General features: G+C 48.2%; 1 protein-coding gene and 1 long non-coding RNA gene across 4 annotated transcripts in view; one reads left to right on the forward strand and one right to left on the reverse strand.

The window, feature by feature from the left end:
* Window positions 1-4041: 4041 nt before the first annotated feature.
* On the reverse strand, window positions 4042-13957 carry LOC115334590. The gene is made up of 5 exons (XR_005931211.1): window positions 12978-13957; window positions 10159-10312; window positions 9365-9444; window positions 7751-7900; window positions 4042-6793 (listed from the first exon to the last, which is right to left on the reverse strand). It is a non-coding gene; the product is annotated as an uncharacterized LOC115334590 (long non-coding RNA).
* Window positions 13958-14332: 375 nt separating this feature from the next.
* The window catches only part of REV1 (REV1 DNA directed polymerase), a 62656-nt gene continuing 60005 nt past the window's right edge, over window positions 14333-16983 (forward strand). For 2 of the 3 annotated variants that reach the window (XM_029999072.2, XM_041119499.1), the window contains exon 1: window positions 14333-14580. The gene's annotated coding sequence lies outside the window, so the exon portion shown is untranslated. The remainder of the gene's footprint in view (window positions 14581-16983) is intronic. The other variant, XM_029999073.2, reaches the window with a different exon arrangement.

The raw sequence follows: 16983 nt of genomic DNA on the forward strand, positions 1-16983 counted from the left end.
TTCACATAATGTGTAATTGGACAGTGGAAGATATCACCACAGGAAGCACTGAGGTCAAGAACTGTGCAGGATTCAAAGAAGGATTGGACAGATATATGGATCACAGGAATTTCCAGTCAGAACAATTATGCTAAACTTTGGAAGAAGTAAAAAGACAGGCTTTCAGAGTTTAAGCCAGTACCTGACTATGGGAGAATTAAAATTAGGTTTCTGTAGGGGTAGATTATCCCACATCTTTCTCTGAGGTCCCTCTATCTTCTTTGCAAGCAGTTAATGCTGGTCCATTTAAGGCCAGATCATCAGTCTACATGAACTACACAATTTCTATTTTCCCACTTCCACATCAGCTTCAAAAGCACTGAAAAGCTTTGTCTAGCTGCAACAATGTCAGCAAATTCAGACCTGCATTTTTCCACTAGTGATACAGCTATGACACCACCTGTAGTAAATCAGCACAAGGCATTTTTATCACAACACAATTTCCTTTAACATAGGGTGGCTACGACTGTGGAGCTGCAGCCATGTAGACATGGAGTGGCAGAGTTGGCTGCCTTTCTCACCTCGCCTGAGTCAAGCTCAGTCTTGCCTGCTCCTTCTCACTGTTTTGCATTCCCTTTTACAGAAAGGGCAAAGCTTGATCATGACCTAAGCTTAATCCACAGCAAGTAGCTCTCTGTTAAGAGGCTTGTGCATATGAACGTCCTATTTCCTGACAATATACCCCTTAGAACTAACCTTTCCTAATAGAAGTGGTATACTGTCTTCTCTGGCCATGGAGCTGAATGAAAAAAGCCCAGACTTTCTGTCAAGGTCCATATAGTTAATCCACATGCTCCAAACCATATCTACCAGCTTCAGGTCCTCGGGGCTGTGCAGGAGATATGGGCTCCATCCAGCTCAGCCCAGCTGCAGGGGCAGCAGTTCTGGATCTGCACCACAGCACGTCAGCAAATTTACTTCAAGTGCCTCTCTGATGCCTGCACAACCAAGCACAGATTTTCTACATAGCTCTGGTAGACTTAGGTGCCTGAAACCTATTTAATTGCAGTTTAAGTGCTTACATCCCTTTTTTGCAAGTACACATGCTTCCAGTTTTCCCCTCCTTCCCTGCCTGTTGCTGTCCCATCTGCTCATAAGCAGCAGCCCAACAACTTTTCTCTGTCTTAACTAGACCTGAAGCTAGCTTATTTTCACATGGCATGATCCTGAGGAGGATCAAGAGGGCAGGGCAACATTTACTTTCCCCCTCCCCTTTTCTCCTCTTGGAATGTGGGTTGGGGAAACCCATAATCATTATGGCTTGTGTGCAAAGGTTGATCTATTCACAGATAGATACAGTTTAGGAACCTGCACCCAAACAAAAACAAACCCTGAAACACTGGGGAGGGATTCTTCCCCTAAACTATTTTGCTATTTTTATCTGGGCCTTTACCGTCCTCCTGCATGTCCCACAGGACAGTTCCATGTACTGTAATTGTGCATCACTCACTTGACTGACTTACGTGTTCCTGAAGCTGTATTCACCCTTAGCTAACTCAATGAAGTCAGAAGGTAACCATCTTTTTTTCGTGCAGCAGTTTGCGAAGTTTCTGCTCTTTGCTCAGTAACCCTTCCTTAATTTTTATAATCTCCTAGCACTATGAGTATTGTCTGGTAACTGTACTGATCATTACTATAATTTTAAAATCTCTTTAAGGTCTCTTTGACCCCTCAGAATGAGCCTCTTAACTTTGCCTCAGAACTGAAATCATCGAAACGATTAGAGTTTAGTTGCTTTATAATGCACCTTTCTCCAAACATAACCTTCCTGAGACAGTGACCCATGCTCTGTGCAGTATTCTGGAGGGGCCTAATAACCATCTTCCCGAGGACTGTATTGCCTCTTTCGTAGTGCATTATAGCTCACTGTTCCATCGGTCTAGTGTCTTGTTTGCCTTTTTTATTGCAGCTGTGCACTGAAGTGACGGTTTCTATGATTTTTTTCCACAGTAACCCCTTTCTCTCTCTGATCAGCGTGCTGGATGTAACACCCATTCCCTACATTTGCTCTTTGTTCCCAGACTAATTACTTTTCATTTTCTATACCAGGCAGCATTTGCCATCTGCTGGCTCATCAACTAAATGATCCAAATCCCTTTTGAATCCGCTTGCATTGTTCCTTATGGCTTCTCTGTGCTTCCAGTTTTACCATCCAACCAGCAGAGATTTCACACACACAGAGCTCGGCTGAGGCACAGGAGCATAGACACGGGAATCCACAGGATCTTCTCACACCTTGGGCAGAGCGTCCCGCCTGGATTTGCCACTTGCTGCATTCATATAGAAAAGAAGGGCTAGCTTTGGCAAAAATTAGGCTCACATATGCTTCAGGCTGCTTGAGATGAAGGGTGGCTTTAAGCCCAGGCCCTGCGCTGGAGGGCAGTTCAAGGCAGTGTCTTAGATCCCAAAGATTGTGGATGGGCTGCTGCAGCTTTCAAACACCCCAACTGGTGTGTCTGCACCGAGATACAGCATGTACTCCATGCCCCATCTCAGAGTTCTCACTTACTACTGCTGGAAGGAGACGCACATGCTGCACCTCCTCCTCGCACTGCGTCCTGTTTTGTCTGTGTGTGTCTGCACATGTGTGCACATGGGGAAAGGGAAAGAGGAAAGAGGGGCATGGAAACATAAGAAGGACATGGAAAAATGGAGACATAAGAAGGCCCCCAACGTAAGAAGGACATGGACCTGTTGGAACAGGTCCAGAGGAGGGCCACCAAGATGATCAGAGGGCTGGAACACCTTTCCTATGAAGACAGGCTGAGAGAGTTGGGGTTGTTCAGCCTGGAGAAGAGAAGGCTCCAAGGAGACCTTCTAGCAGCCTGCCAGTACCTAAAGGGGGGCTACAGGAAAGATGAGGAGGGACTTTCTGCAAGGGCATGTAGTGATAGGACAAGGGGTAATGGCTTTAAACTCAAAAAGGGTAGATTTAGATGAGATGCAAGGAAGAAATTCTTCCCTGTGAGGGTGGTGAGGCACTGGAGCAGGTTGCCCAGAGAGGCTGTGGATGCCCCATCCCTGGCAGTGTTCAAGGCCAGGTTGGACGGGGCTTTGAGCAACCTGGTCTAGTGGAAGGTGTCCCTGCCCATGGCAGGGGGGTTGGAACTAGATGATCTTTAAGGTACCTACCAACCGAAACCATTCTATGATTCTATGAAACAAAATGAGACTTCACCTGTATAGAAACCAGCACCACTATAGCCCCATAGGCAAAATACAAATTTTCTTTAAAAATTTCCTAAAATATAAATTTTCCCTCAGCCCAACAGTGCAATTTCTGAAAAACCATTACAAAGAACTTGTTCTGAATCCCCTCAGGAAATGTTCCATCCATGGAAAGCCAGAAGTGTGTGGAAGAAGCAGGGGTGAGCTGGGGACACACACTCTTTTCCCAGCTCTGAGCGCCAGAATAGTGTGGGCTAAGCACTGATGCTTTTAAAGCAGGGTTTATGGGCAAGCCTTATGCTGTGCTGATGCATGTGCCACGTGGCATTCTCTTGGAAACTCTTTTCTGTCTTACCAACAGCAAGCCTGACTTGCTGGTCTATTGCCTTTGCCTTATTTTGTTTGTCATTTAAGGAAAAAATTGTCTTGGATTATCCAGAGTGAGAGATCTTTTGAATGACCTTTTCCAGTCTTCCCTTGAAAGCACTGCACACGCTTGAGCCATTATCAGTTGCCTATCCAAGACACATTCAGGTAAGAGAAGAACTAGACAACTTGTGCATTTTCTTGCAAATTTTCTGATCATTTATTTATGTGGAAAATGACCAGAGTGGTCAGTTCAGAAAGTTAAGACAACCTGTGCATTTTCTTGCAAATTTTCTGATCATTTATGTGGAAAATGATCAGAGTGGTCAGTTCAGAAAGTTAAGATTTTGCAGCTGGTTTATGGTGCACATGTAAAAACATCTATTTTTTCTTTAAAGTGCATTGGCTTTTCTGAATGCCAAGTTCAGATAGACTGGGCTTGATTTCAAACAACATTTGCTGCTCCCATTTATAGCATTTTTACATGGTGATTTGAGTTAGGAGCATAAAATATGGATAAATCTTTAATAAACTACAGACTTCAAAGAAATAATTTGTGCTATGCCTTTCTCGGGCAGGAAACCAGCACACCCAACCTAACTAACCTGCCCCTGGCTATAATTGTGATTGGAGACACTACATTTTATCCCAAACTTTCCACACACTTAAAATCAGATGGTTCGAGGTGCTCAGCATTTCTGAAAAACAATTTTTACCTCTATTTGAGCATGGAAAAATTAGCATTTGCTCTGTACTACACTCATATCCTCTGTTCTGCTAGGACATAGTATGAAAAAAAAGAGTTTTGCTAATTCATGGCAGCATTCTCTTACTCTTTATTAATACGTAAGTCAAAGGAATTCATCACAGGCATGAGTGGAAAGATTTTTCATAGTCCTCCTCTTAGTCTCAGGTCTCTAAGAAGAAAATGAACCTCCAAGCCAAATTTCACTTAGTTTCACATCTGAAGAGTTTGCATTCCGGGAGAACAGTGACAGCCAATATTCAGCCTTTTTTTAGCAATAAAACGCCTGCAATCTGGTTTAGACCTGTTCCTGTACATCGCAGCTGTATGATTTGTGCAGCACGCAGCCTCATAGAACTGCCCGGAATTCAGGAGTGTGATTTGAGCATGCATCTGTAATATTCTTCGATTCACTGAAACTTTTGAAAACCTCCTCTACCACTATGTTTAGACGCAGCCTGGCACCTCAATCTTGCTTTCCCTTCTGGCACACCTGCATCCAGTGAAATGCTCCCTCAATGAAAGTACGATTTTCCCTATCTCATCATCTGAAGCAATTGAAATTCTCTCCAAGAGCGTTGCAGAGGCCTCTGCCTACATGCAAAAAGACCCTGTATTGATTAGTCTCTTTCTCTGGATCACAAACATCCTCCAGATCTTTTCCTACCTCTAGCCTCAGCACAAGGCTTTTTCTTTTCTACTACTTTCTACTACTAGCTCAGTTGTAACACACATGCCATTTCATCCTGCTCACATGCTGTCCTCTTTTCCTCATGTTACCATCCACATTCTACTTGTTTATCCCTTCCATAAGTGCTGTGGCAATTCTGTCTCTCTCTGGGACTCCACACTGGGCTGAGAGCCAGAGTAGGTCAGACCAAATCAAGAGACTGCTTTCTCAGGAGCTGCCAGTGGGTTTCCCAGCAGCCCAGAACAGCCAAAGGATAAAGTGGTCCTGATTGCCCTGAACGCACCTTTGAGGGCACCGAGACTTGCAGGATTCACAGGAGTGTCCAGAGTTGAGTTTGAAGACATTGTCTTACTTACCAAGTTCTTCTCATTTCAGACTCATTAATTTCTCCCACAGCACATTTCCCAGGTAGCCATTACATGTGATACTTGGATTTGTAGCAAAGACATTTGTTTTGCCTTATCCAATTGTTTCTTTTCTCCCTAAACCTTTCTTTTCCTGTATCTTTTGCAAATAAAACAGAGACAGGTTCTGATCCTGTAGCCCATAATCTGACCTCATGTAAGAAGACTGTGATGCATGGCAGAAAAGTGAGAAGAAGATAAGAGACTGACTTTTATGAGTAAGATTCATCTTAGTTAATATCAAACATTCCAGAGTATAGACCTTTACATATGAGCTAGTCACCCTAGGGTCTCTTTATAGTCAGTGGAGACAGGTACATTCAAGGCTAGCTCAGCTGTAGGTATCTAAATTAGGAGAAATCAATTCAATTCTTCATTTCTGGTTCCAATTGCATCTTCTGTGTCAGCATTCACTAAATCCACTGCATCCACTTCACTGATGCCAATGGCATTTTTCAACACTCGCATTCTTGGAGATACCACAAGACGTATCATGCAAAAAATTGCCAGAGTGCAGTTCTGTCTTCCAAATTACCTCAGGATCCTTCCTGGCTATTAACTGGAAGCTGCAATAGAATCTCTGTAACTTGTTTGTTTGGATATGGCACTCACCGTTATTCAGGTACCTTGAACCCTGAGAGATAGAACAAATGTACTGACTAATTTCCACCACTGAAAACCTGTGCTCTTCTATGGCGTTATAGAGAAAGAACCCCAGCAATAATGCCTTGCCGTCTGTGCAGAGAGAAGAGAATATGTAAGCCTGTTTGAATGCTGCCAATGGCACCCATTAAATCCCTGATCATAATGCAAAAAAACCCCTTGGCAGCACTGAACGGAAGTAAAATGTATGGATTTCCATATAACTGAGATCTCAAACAATTCTGAGGACAAGGAAGACACTGACTCCAAGCAGAAAAAGGGAAAAAAAGAACTGGGGGTAACTGACCTTGTAACAGAAAAATCCTTCCCCTGCCTTAACACAAATACAGACTACGTGGAGTTTACAGCAGAAAACTAACATTCCAGAGAGAAGAACCCTCCTCCTATGCAACTTGTAAACAGGCAGACAAGAGCCTGCAAAGTCCTGCAGTCAGGAGAGAGTCCATCTGCTTGGTCACTGTGCAGAGCGCGCCACGTTTATGAGAAACTGGGGAGTTAGGTGAGAGACACAGCTTTAGGCTTCTTTATATTATTGTGATCCAATACACCTACCTCGGGTTTTGTTCTTGGTTTGGGTTTTTTTCCAGTTGCCTAACAGTGACTTTGTTGTTTTGAATAGACCATCCTCTGTTGTAGCAAGCACCTGCTCTTGGCAAAACTCCATAAGAACGTCTGTGTCCAACAACACTCCAAGCTCAGTTAGAAATGATGAAGAAACTACAATAAGAAACACAGCAATTGAAATCAAGGACTCCATCTCAACCTCTCTTTGAAGTGGAGATGCAGAACTTATAATCAATAAGTGAATATTAGCCTAGGAAGGCTATGAAAAGGTCAACGGCATAAAGGCACCCATTATATTGTATCTATATAAAGCTAGTATATTATTACCTAACAATATCATTGAGTACTGAGTCATGGTTTCAGATTCATTGAGAACAGGGCTGCAGGTGGCAATCCACTCATGTATATTTGCTCTTCACAAAACCAATTTTGCATTGAGGGAGCTACTGAAATGGAGATGCCAGAGCGCTATCAGGATGATGTAGAAATCTTTGCAGATGTGCAATTTTCATCTAAAATAAGTTCCACTGCAGTGTCCTAGACTGCTTCAGCACGAAATTAGCCAAAATAAAACTTATTTTTATGTAGTCTTCCCGGTTCCAAGGGCAGATGCAGCCCTGACGTAGGACTGGGGGAGGACTCTTCATCACTCAGCTGTGACCACAGAGTCTGCACCAGTTAAGAGTGTTGCACCCGTCAGTGGTAATGAGCAAGGGCAGGAGAGGACCGAGGGCTCTTTAGGCTCTGCAGTAATTCCACGCTTTGTGCAAAATAGGCCTGATGCATTGGTCCATTCTGGCCACTTTTGCACCACTCCAAAATGACTACTGGGGAGTAAAGTGGGTTGGTAAAATAAAGCCATCAGAACAGGCTCAGGTGCCAGCATTTTTGCTCTCCTTAGTTGGGCAGGTTGAAGACACAGGAGAAGCATCCATTGGTGACAACTTTCCCTTCAGCCACTGGTCTTGTGGACTGCAGCAGTAACGTAACAGCCATATTGCTCCATCATTAGCAAAATACCTGGATCTAACTGTTGGCTCTGATTCCTTCCAACAGCCTTTCCAGGTTTGTCTGTTTTTCATATTTGTTTTGCTTCCCACCATTTCTTACCGAGATCTTTGTTCTTGTCTTGAGAGCGTCTTCTGTGCAAAGAGCCCCACTGCCATTTCCCCCAACGCCAGGCCCAAACATAGACCGCTGCTCTCTGCAAGTTTTGATCTTACATTGCTTTATCCTTTCAGAACTGTTCTTAATAACATGCTCAGAAAAAGAAGGAAAACAGAAAAAAGATTGTTTGCAAGTGTAGATTATCCTGCAGAGTTTTCTGTGGTGTTTAAAAATCATGCCAGAGAGATGGGGATTTCTATCCCTGGCTAGAAATCTTCCTTAGCTTCTTTCACTCTCGAAAGAGCAAGAGCAGCTCTGCTTAGCAGAACTAATTAATTATGATTGTAATAAAACATATATTCTACCTAAAAATATCTGACTGCGTTGCGTTTTAGGAGCTAACGAAAATTGTAATCACAGTTAAAAAGTACGCGTACGTAGCGATAGGCCTTATGTAACATATTAACGCTAGAACCAAACGCTGCAGATGAGACTTTACAACAGCAGCTTCACTGGTTACCATGAAACAATAGTGCTTGGTCAGGAAACCACTGCAATAATCCTGCAGCTTTTACATGTCAATATTTAGGGCATCGCTACAGTAGGCTGTGTTACTACAGCATTGCAGGAGTTGTGAAATGTGTCCCTGCCGTTCATAATTACCTCTACCCTGCGAGAGACGTGCGAAACCGCAGATGAGCACGTCCTCTCCTTTCCCCCTTGGCTGTCTGGCCGATTATTCACCGGCGCGGGGGCGGGACGGGGACGAGGAGGGTTTTCACCGGGTCCGTTTAACCGTTAACCCCGCCGCATCACTAAAGGGCGTCAGGGGGGCCGCAGCCCGTTCCTCTCCCCCCCCCCCCCCCAAACCCCCATCTCCGAGGCGGCGGCTTTGCCGGACCCACCTCGCCCGCCCTGCCGCACAGGAGGGGCTGCAAGCCGGGGGTCCGCCGCGCTGGGGAGGAAAGGCGGCCCCGGGGAAGGGGGGGGGGCAGGCGGGGCGGTGTGCGCCCGCAATGCAGCACCGCCTCGCCGGGAGAGGCCGGCGGAGCGCCGGGCTCCCCTGCCCTGCCGCCGCCTCCCCGTTAGGTGCTGCTGCTGCTGCTGCCGGCGGGCGGAGGCCGGCACCGAGCCCGCCGTGCTGCCCCGCGGTAACCGGGGACTGAGCCTGCCTCGGAGCACGGCCCCTCCGCTGGGGTCTGGCGGGGGGACCCCGGGTCGGTGCACCGTTACCTGGATGAACCCGCCCGGCTGCAGGCAGCTGGCTTGTTGCGGGAGGTGTGGGCGTACGCAGGTGTTTGGGGGGAAAAGAGCGGCACGTTGAGGGGCCGGGGCCTGAGCGACTCACGGGTGGTCGTTTTGGGTGGGTTTGGGGATAATTGCGCACATCCGTACAACACAGCCTTGCCTGGCTTGTGGGTAGAAAAACACCTGGGTGGATACGCTGTACCAAACTGCTGAATTACAGGGCCGAACCTATCCGTATTAAAAGGTCCAGAGAGCCCAGCCAATACTTGGAGGTGAATTCAGTGTCCCCCTATTCTAATCTCCGTGCTAGCTGAATAAGAAGCACCTCTGCATTTACTGCTGAAAACTGAACCTGAGTTGGTAGCCCACCTGGCATGAATTCAACACAGGCGACTCTTCCAAGAGCTCCTCGACCAGGAGAACAACGGAGCGAGAAGGATATACCTACCCTATGACAAGGAGAAAGTCCATTAGCTGTCACATTGCAGCCATTCTCAGGGGGTTATTTGCCTGTCGGGACTGCTGCCACAGAACAAGAGCTGCAGAAGCTGCAGGCCAGTGACTGGTATGGAAAAAATCAGAGAGCAGCAACGGGTTGTCAGCTTCACGTTATTGAGCCTTCTTTTACTATGTGATCAGCCTGGCTCTAGTAGACTCAAGCAATTGGGAGTCCTTTTCTCCTTAAACTACCTCCAGACCAGCAACATAGCAAGCAATGGAATAGCCAATGCTATTTTTTCTTCCTTTCTCTGTGGAATAGCAAAAGTTTGGCTCTCTGTTGGCCCTGGTGTTTATACGTACTATGACAGCCCAAGATCACTCTGGGAAATGCATGAGACTAGAAGGAACACAGAGAAGTATCAGCATGGGGAGGGATCTTCCGTCAGTGGCTTTACATGCCTTTTCTGATGATAAGAGACCCAGGGTTATTCTATATTTATGACAGCAGCCTTCAGAGGCCATAGCAGCCACAATCACTGTTCGGTCATGTCTCCCATATTAGGCTGCAAGTAGCACGATGCAGAGCCTCTCGTATTTCACCTGGAAATTCCTTTGTGCTGAAGTTACTGGAATTACATCAGATGTACTTTTTGTACGTTGCAGCAGATTTTGACTCAGGAAGTGGGATTTACAGGTAAAGGTTGCTCAACAATAACGCTTACCTCATTGAGATGCCCCAGCTAAGACCATAGTCCCGCTGAAGGGAGGCCCGTACATACAGTGCCTCTCTCCCCAGCCCCAGATTTGATTCCAAACTCGGTGAAGACAGCAAGAATGCTTTTACTGAAGTCAGCACACTTTGAGCCAGGCTTCACCCTGTAAATATTTACCAATGAATAAGCATATGACCCGGTTCCCAATCTGGCTGCTGCAACCTAAGATGTTTCTCTGTCAGCTCAGGAACGGGCTGGTGCAGATGCATTGCAACACGAGGGCTTTATAAGACATAGATGATCATTTACTCCTGTTAATATTTGGTCCTTTTCCTAAACTTTCCTATTTTTAACCTTAATTGCTTTCCTTTTTCTGTTTCTTCTTAAACTAATATTGGCCTATTTTAACTAATTGCATGTAATCTTTGCTGAAAGTATAGGATGGCTACTTCAGGCTTTTTCACTGTTAACACTTACCCGAGCTTTACTTCGCAAAACAAAATAGTTGTCCCCCCATGCCTCTCTAAATAATTGTTGGCTCCTCTTATAATTTGCTTATATGTCAGCTTCTATTTAAAAATAAAATATAATCATTGACTAACCATTTTAAAGCTGTTCTTGCTAACCTAAATTAATCCCTATTCCACTTGTCTTTCTGCCTTTCTGCTCCACAACTGCCCCCTAGAGAAATAGCTCTGTAAGGAAAAAAATAATACACACATCCAGTCATGCAGTACTTTTAACAGTTAGTTTGCTCCAGACTGGCAAGGACTGAGATTGGTAGAGGCATTTCTCAGGAAAACTGGAAAGTGCTGGCCCAGTAAAATGGATATATTTTAGGTAACATATCTTTTCTGAACAAAGTGTTTTTCAGAATCTTTTTTTTTCAGGTAATATAACTGCCGATGAAAATTAGACAGAAAGCAGCCAGCTACAATGTCTCTAAAATTTAACAGGTTAAAGCTGGTTGTAGAGAAATTCCATGGAGGGACGGACGACAGGACACCAATATGATGATCAAAGTCGCCAGTTTATTGAGCATAGCAGATCATTCTTATACAATTCTCTAAGTTCCTTAAAAGCTCTGATTGGTTGCTGCATGCAAGCATATAGTGTCCACACGCATAAACATAAGATATAATTGGTTATACTAACTCTGTACATGCGCATAAACATAGGACATAATTGGTTATATCAACTAAAACATGCGAGACTTGTCTCAGTCTAATTGGTCAAGATAAACTGCCGAATTGAGGTTCTTTGTGCCAAGTTCCCTTTATCGTGGAATGCGCACCTGTGTTCTTCTAATTGGCATCTTTCTTTTTTTGTCTTCTTGTTTATTCTGTTCAAGGCCTTCTAAAGGTGTCTGGAATGCTCTTGTGACCGTTAGCTAAATATGTTCCCACAGCTGGTCAAAACTCTAGTTAGTGCTTCCCTCTGGCAGGGAACACCCCCATTTTGAAGATGACTTTCATTAAAATACTGAGTCAAACCCAAATATTTGGGGTTTTCTCATGAAGGTATGAAGAGGTTTCCTATAAATGTTTTTCTAAGTGAAATGAAGAAACCACATCCTGGCTAAAATAGCTGATGGTCAACTGACCTAGGTAGACCTGAACTTGACTTTTCCTTATCCTACCTGGATACCTTGAGCAGTATGGAACTAGCTATGGGGAAAAGTCTGGATGTTCATAAAGGTCTTGGTTTTATCACTGTGCAGAGCACGGAAATACTTGAAATTGTAACATTTTTCACAGAACAGGACAACTGTTCCTCTGCTCTGGCAATGCAGGTGGAGAAAAGAAGGTTCCACATAAGCACTTTTCTTACAGAGAGAGACATGTACGGCTTCATCCCTGGAACTGGGTGCATGTGGGTGGACTTACGTGCTTCTAACCACACTGGACTGTTGCCCAGTATCAATGGGGACTCCTAGCAGATCTAAGTGGATACAGTTTGTCCTGGTTTCAGCTGGGATAGAGTTAAGCGTCTTCCTAGTAGCCAGTACAGTGCTATGTTTTGAGTTCAGTATGAGAAGAATGTTGATAACACTGATGTTTTCAGTTGTTGGTAAGTAATGTTTAGTCTAAAGTCAAGGGTTTTTCAGCTTCTTGTGCCCAGCCAGCAAGAAAGCTGGAGGGGCACAAGAAGTTGGAACAGGACACAGCCAGGACAGCTGACCCAAAGTGGCCAACAAGGTATTCCATACCACGTGACGTCACATCTAGTATATAACCTGGGGGCGGGGGGGGAATCGCCGCTCAGGGACTAATTAGGTGTCAATCGGCAGGTGGTGAGCAATTGTGCTGCGCATCATTTGTACATTCCAATCCTTTTATTATTACTGTTGTCATTTTATTAGTGTTATCATTATCATTATTAGTTTCTTCTTTTCTGTTCTATTAAACCGTTCTTATCTGAACCCACGAGTTTTACTTCTTTTCCCGATTTTCTCCCCCATCCCGCTGGCGGGGGGGGGGGAGTGAGTGAGTGGCTGCATGGTGCTTAGTTGCTGGCTGGGGTTAAACCACGACAAGTTGTAGAACTGGGACTATTTTCTATTTATAAAACACATTGCATATAACAGAATTAGAACAGGTAACTCGGTAACTAACAAGTTTTCTGTAAGTAGCACAACTAATAAGGCCTGGTTTCCTACGGATTTGTGTCTTATTTCCCCTACATTCCCATACCACAGCAACACCCACTTTCCTATACAAGGATCCCCACATACCCCATGCCTTTCCCCCAGAACTGGTCTTTCCTTCTTTCCAGCTTCCCCACAGACACACTTCACAGTATCCCCAATGCTCTCCCATGAGCTGTACCTGGGGAAGAACTGGAGGAGGGCCCACACAGGCTGTGACTGGTTTGCCACGAGAGCGTGACGGCTGGCGCTAGAAAGCTCGGCGAGTAAGTTACCTCATGCTACCTCACTGATGCTCTTTCTAATGAAACTGGTAAAGCTTCACATTGTTGAGGCTGAGATCCCTTCGTCAAACCGGGCTGAAACGGCTGCTGGATTTTAAAGTTAGCAGGGAAGAGCTGGTAGCACCGTTGCACTTCTTTCAGAAACCTGGCTAATTAAAAATGCAGAATCACGTGTGAGGGGCCAGTGGGTGTTACTCTCCTCCCCAGCGAGCGAGGGGAACGAGCAGCCCCTTTTCCTGTGGGAGAAACCCCTTCCAGTGCGAGGCTGGGGAGGCCTGGACCTGGCTCAGCCACCAGGACCCAGCCAGGGCAGGGGCCGGGCTGGGCCGTGATCCCCGCCAGCCGCTCCAAGGGCCCCGGTCGGGAGGGGGACGCTGCAGGGCCGGCCTAGCGCAGGCCCCGCCGGAGGGCCCAGCCCGAGGCGCGGCTGAAGGCTGGCGGGGGCGGCCGCCAGAAGTGCCGCCGCCACAACCCGACTCGGCAGCCCCGGGAGCAGCAACGGGTGGCGGAAGGGGGGGGAGCTGAGGTTTGCCCCCTCCGCTGCGGCGCGGCGCTGGCCGGCCCCAGGCAGGCGGGCCCTGCCCGTGCCGGGAGCAGCAGACCGGCCAGCCCTCTCCCCGCAGGCCGCCCGCCCTCACCGGGTCCTGCCCGCCGCCGCTGCTGCCGCTGCTGCCGCTGCCGCCGCCGCCTGCTGCGCTTACGGGAGACGCGGCCGCCCTGCCGATGGCTCCCGGCGGCCCCCGGAAGCGGGAGGGCCGAGCTACGCTCGGCACAATGATCCTCTCCGGTCCCGTCCCGTCCCGTCCCGGTGTGAAATGTCCGCCCGCGCCGCCGCTGCGCCGGAGCCCGCCGTTGCGGTGCGGCCGTCGGGCCGCCAGGGGGCGCCGCAGCTCCGCGCCCTCCGCAGCCCACCCAGGCGAGGGGAGGAGGGGGGAACCGGAGAGGCGCGCGAGCTGCTCGCGCCCGCCCCGCCCCGCCCCGCCCCTCCCCTCCCCGCCGTCACGTGCCCGGTGTGAGCGCTCCCCAGCCCTCTCCGGCGCGAGCGGCGGTGGCGCCGCACGCGACTTTCCGCGGGGCGCGAGCCGCTAGGGGGCGCCCCGGGGGCGGGCGGGCGGGCTGGCCTGGCTTGCCCGGCCCGGCGCGGCGCGCGCGCCGCTTGTTGACCGAGCGGCGGTTGGTGGCGCGAGACTCTCTCGTGACGCGCTCGCAGGAAGGGCGGGGGGAGGAGGGGCTGCTGCTGGGGACACCGAGAGGGGGAGGAGAAGGAGGGGGGAGAGAGGGAGGAAGGAAGGAAGGAAGGAAGAGGGGGGAAGAGAGAGAGAGAGAGGAGGGGAACCGCGGCCGGGGCTGAGAGCTGGGGAGGAGGAGGAGGAAGGCGGGCAGGAGGCGGTGGTTGCTTGCGTCCGTGCCGGGGGGAGTCGCGATGTGAAGCCCCCACACGGCCCGGCAGGGCAGGCGGCGGCGGCGCCCCGGGAATGTGCGTCTGGGACGCAGCAAAAGGTGAGCAGCGGCGGGGGGGGGGGGGGCTGCCGGAGCGGGCGCCTTCCCCCCCCCCCTCCTCCTCGCAGCGCGGCGGCCCCCGACCCCCATGGCCGCCCGGCGCTCGCGAGCGCGCCCCCGGGCGCGCGTGCGGGGGGCGGCTCGGGGAGGCGGGGGTGGTGGTGGTGGTGGTGGCGGCGGCGGCGGGAGGGGGGGGAAGCAAGGAAGGAAGGGGGAGCCTGAGGGAGCCGCGGGGCCCGCCGCAGCCCCTGCCCTGCCTCAGCCCCTCCCTGGGCCCGCGGCCTAGGTTCTCCCCCTCCTTCTCCCCGCCGCAGCTCTTCCCCAGCGCGGGGCGGGTGGGAGGAGGAGGAGGAGGGAGGAGGGTGGCGGCGGCGGCGCGCGGGGTTATGTAACCGGCGCGGGGGCCTCGCTCAGCCCCGCTTTGCCCGCGCGGGCGGGAGGGGAGCGGGGGGGGGGGAGAGACGAGGGGGCCGGACCCCTGGGCGGGGGCGCGCGCGCGCGCTCTCTGCAAGTTGCCGAGGGTGTGCCAGGTGTGTGTCTGTCTGGGTCGGGCAGCCCCGCTCGTCGCCATCCCCTCCCCCGCCAGCCACGGCACCTGTGTGTGTGCGTGTGTGCGTGTGTCAGTCAGCGTGTGTCACATGGGGCCTGCGCCTCAGACACAACACGGTTCCCGAGGCAGAGCCGGAGCGATGCTGCGAGCGTTTTGCCAGCTAAGGGGTCATTGCAGGGAAATAGGTTGGAGGAGGAGAGCCCAAGCCCTGGTGCAGCCTTGCCCTCTTGAGCACACCATTGCGCTGTGGCACTCGGCTGTAGCAGCATGTATCTGTCTGCGGCTTTCCGTCGCGTTTGTCACAAGTTGTATTTGCTGAGCAATAGTGCTGGATGTACCCGGTGTGCGGAAAAGGAAGAGGACCTCTGCTTGATAAGTAAGCCTGTGCTTACAAACACAGAGGGACAAATGTGTTCGCCGGTGCTTCTTCAGCCCTTCCCTGCCTAATGTTGATGCATTTTGCTATACAGTTACCGCTGACTTGACCTGTGATACTAAGCAAAAAGCCCCTGATGGGAGATGAGCGGTAATGGCAGAGATGCGGGGTAATGGCATGTTAACCTTAAGAAGGGAGAGAAAGATAATATCAGAAGCACGTGATCTTTTGGTAGAAAATCTGTGTTGTATGCTGTAATATTCCATTATTTCTGATGCTTTAAAATTAGTGTCAAAGTCTTCAAAATGACAGGGCTGTGAATATTCTGCTTGTGTTAATCAGAGATTTTTCTTCATGAAAGGATGAGTTAATGTTTGTTCTGCGTCTTGGTTTAAAATCCAGGTCCAATCTCAAATTTGATACTGTAGTCCGAAGAAGCAAAAATAGGGGATTGTAATTTTACAGTCCGAATTCTTTATTCATCTAGATGCTATTGTTGCTCAGAACCATTTTAAACAGTTGCCTAATTACCATTAGTTGCAAGAGGTTATAGTTAAAGTTTATTTCTGGAACAGTCCTGTCATACTAAGGTTTATGGTATTTAATACAGAAATCCAAATGTCTGACGAATTCTTTGCCATCTTGTCTCAAGCGTGTAGTTATTACCCATTCCCACCATATTGGTCTTCCATTCAGTCCATTTCTTCCACTGGACAATGTACCAAATCCCTGTTAGTAAATAATCCCAAGCTGTCAGACTGGAGGTCATTGGTAGGACAGTATTAGGAGAGGCACAGTGCACACACCTGCCTTGTGACTCACTGAGGTTTAACTACTTGAAGAAAGATTGTTTTAAAAGTAAAGCTCTAACGGGAAAAATACATTAGCATATTTCAAGCCTCAATAGTAAACTGATTGTACATTTTTCTGTGTACAGTATACGTGTGTTCAATACATTATTCAGTAATTGGCCTTTCAAACATAGCACCAGTCCATCTTTCTGGGTAGTATGTACATACTCTTAGTCACAGCCTGTTCTGATGCAGTGATAGTGTGTTGTAACTGAGTGCTGATTTTGATTAGTCTTTTCTGATCCCTTAACCCAGATGTCTTTTTTAAAGAAGTTTCGTGGCAGACTTTCAATCTTTCTACCATACCTTTCAGTTTTTAGAGAGATTAAAAAAAAAAAGTAAGAATGATTCAAATGCGAAACCTGGTTTTGAGTAGGTAGAAAAAATTAATATGATTACACAGACCTTTTTTTTTTTAATAAATCAGTTGTTTAGGACAATCAGGAAAAGAATAACTTGCCTGACCCTGCTGTGTGCTTTCCCCATTTAATTTGTTAGCTATTGTTTATTTCATGAAGAATGACTATTTTGTATTGAACATTTTTCTGTTTTAATTAAAGGTGTATATTATTATCACTGAGATCTCTGTCAGCTCTTAGCAGCATGTTTGCCTAGTATAGATGTAA

The sequence above is a fragment of the Aquila chrysaetos genome, chromosome 23 (genome assembly GCF_900496995.4).
Source record: "Aquila chrysaetos chrysaetos chromosome 23, bAquChr1.4, whole genome shotgun sequence".
NCBI classification, from domain to species: domain Eukaryota; kingdom Metazoa; phylum Chordata; class Aves; order Accipitriformes; family Accipitridae; genus Aquila; species Aquila chrysaetos.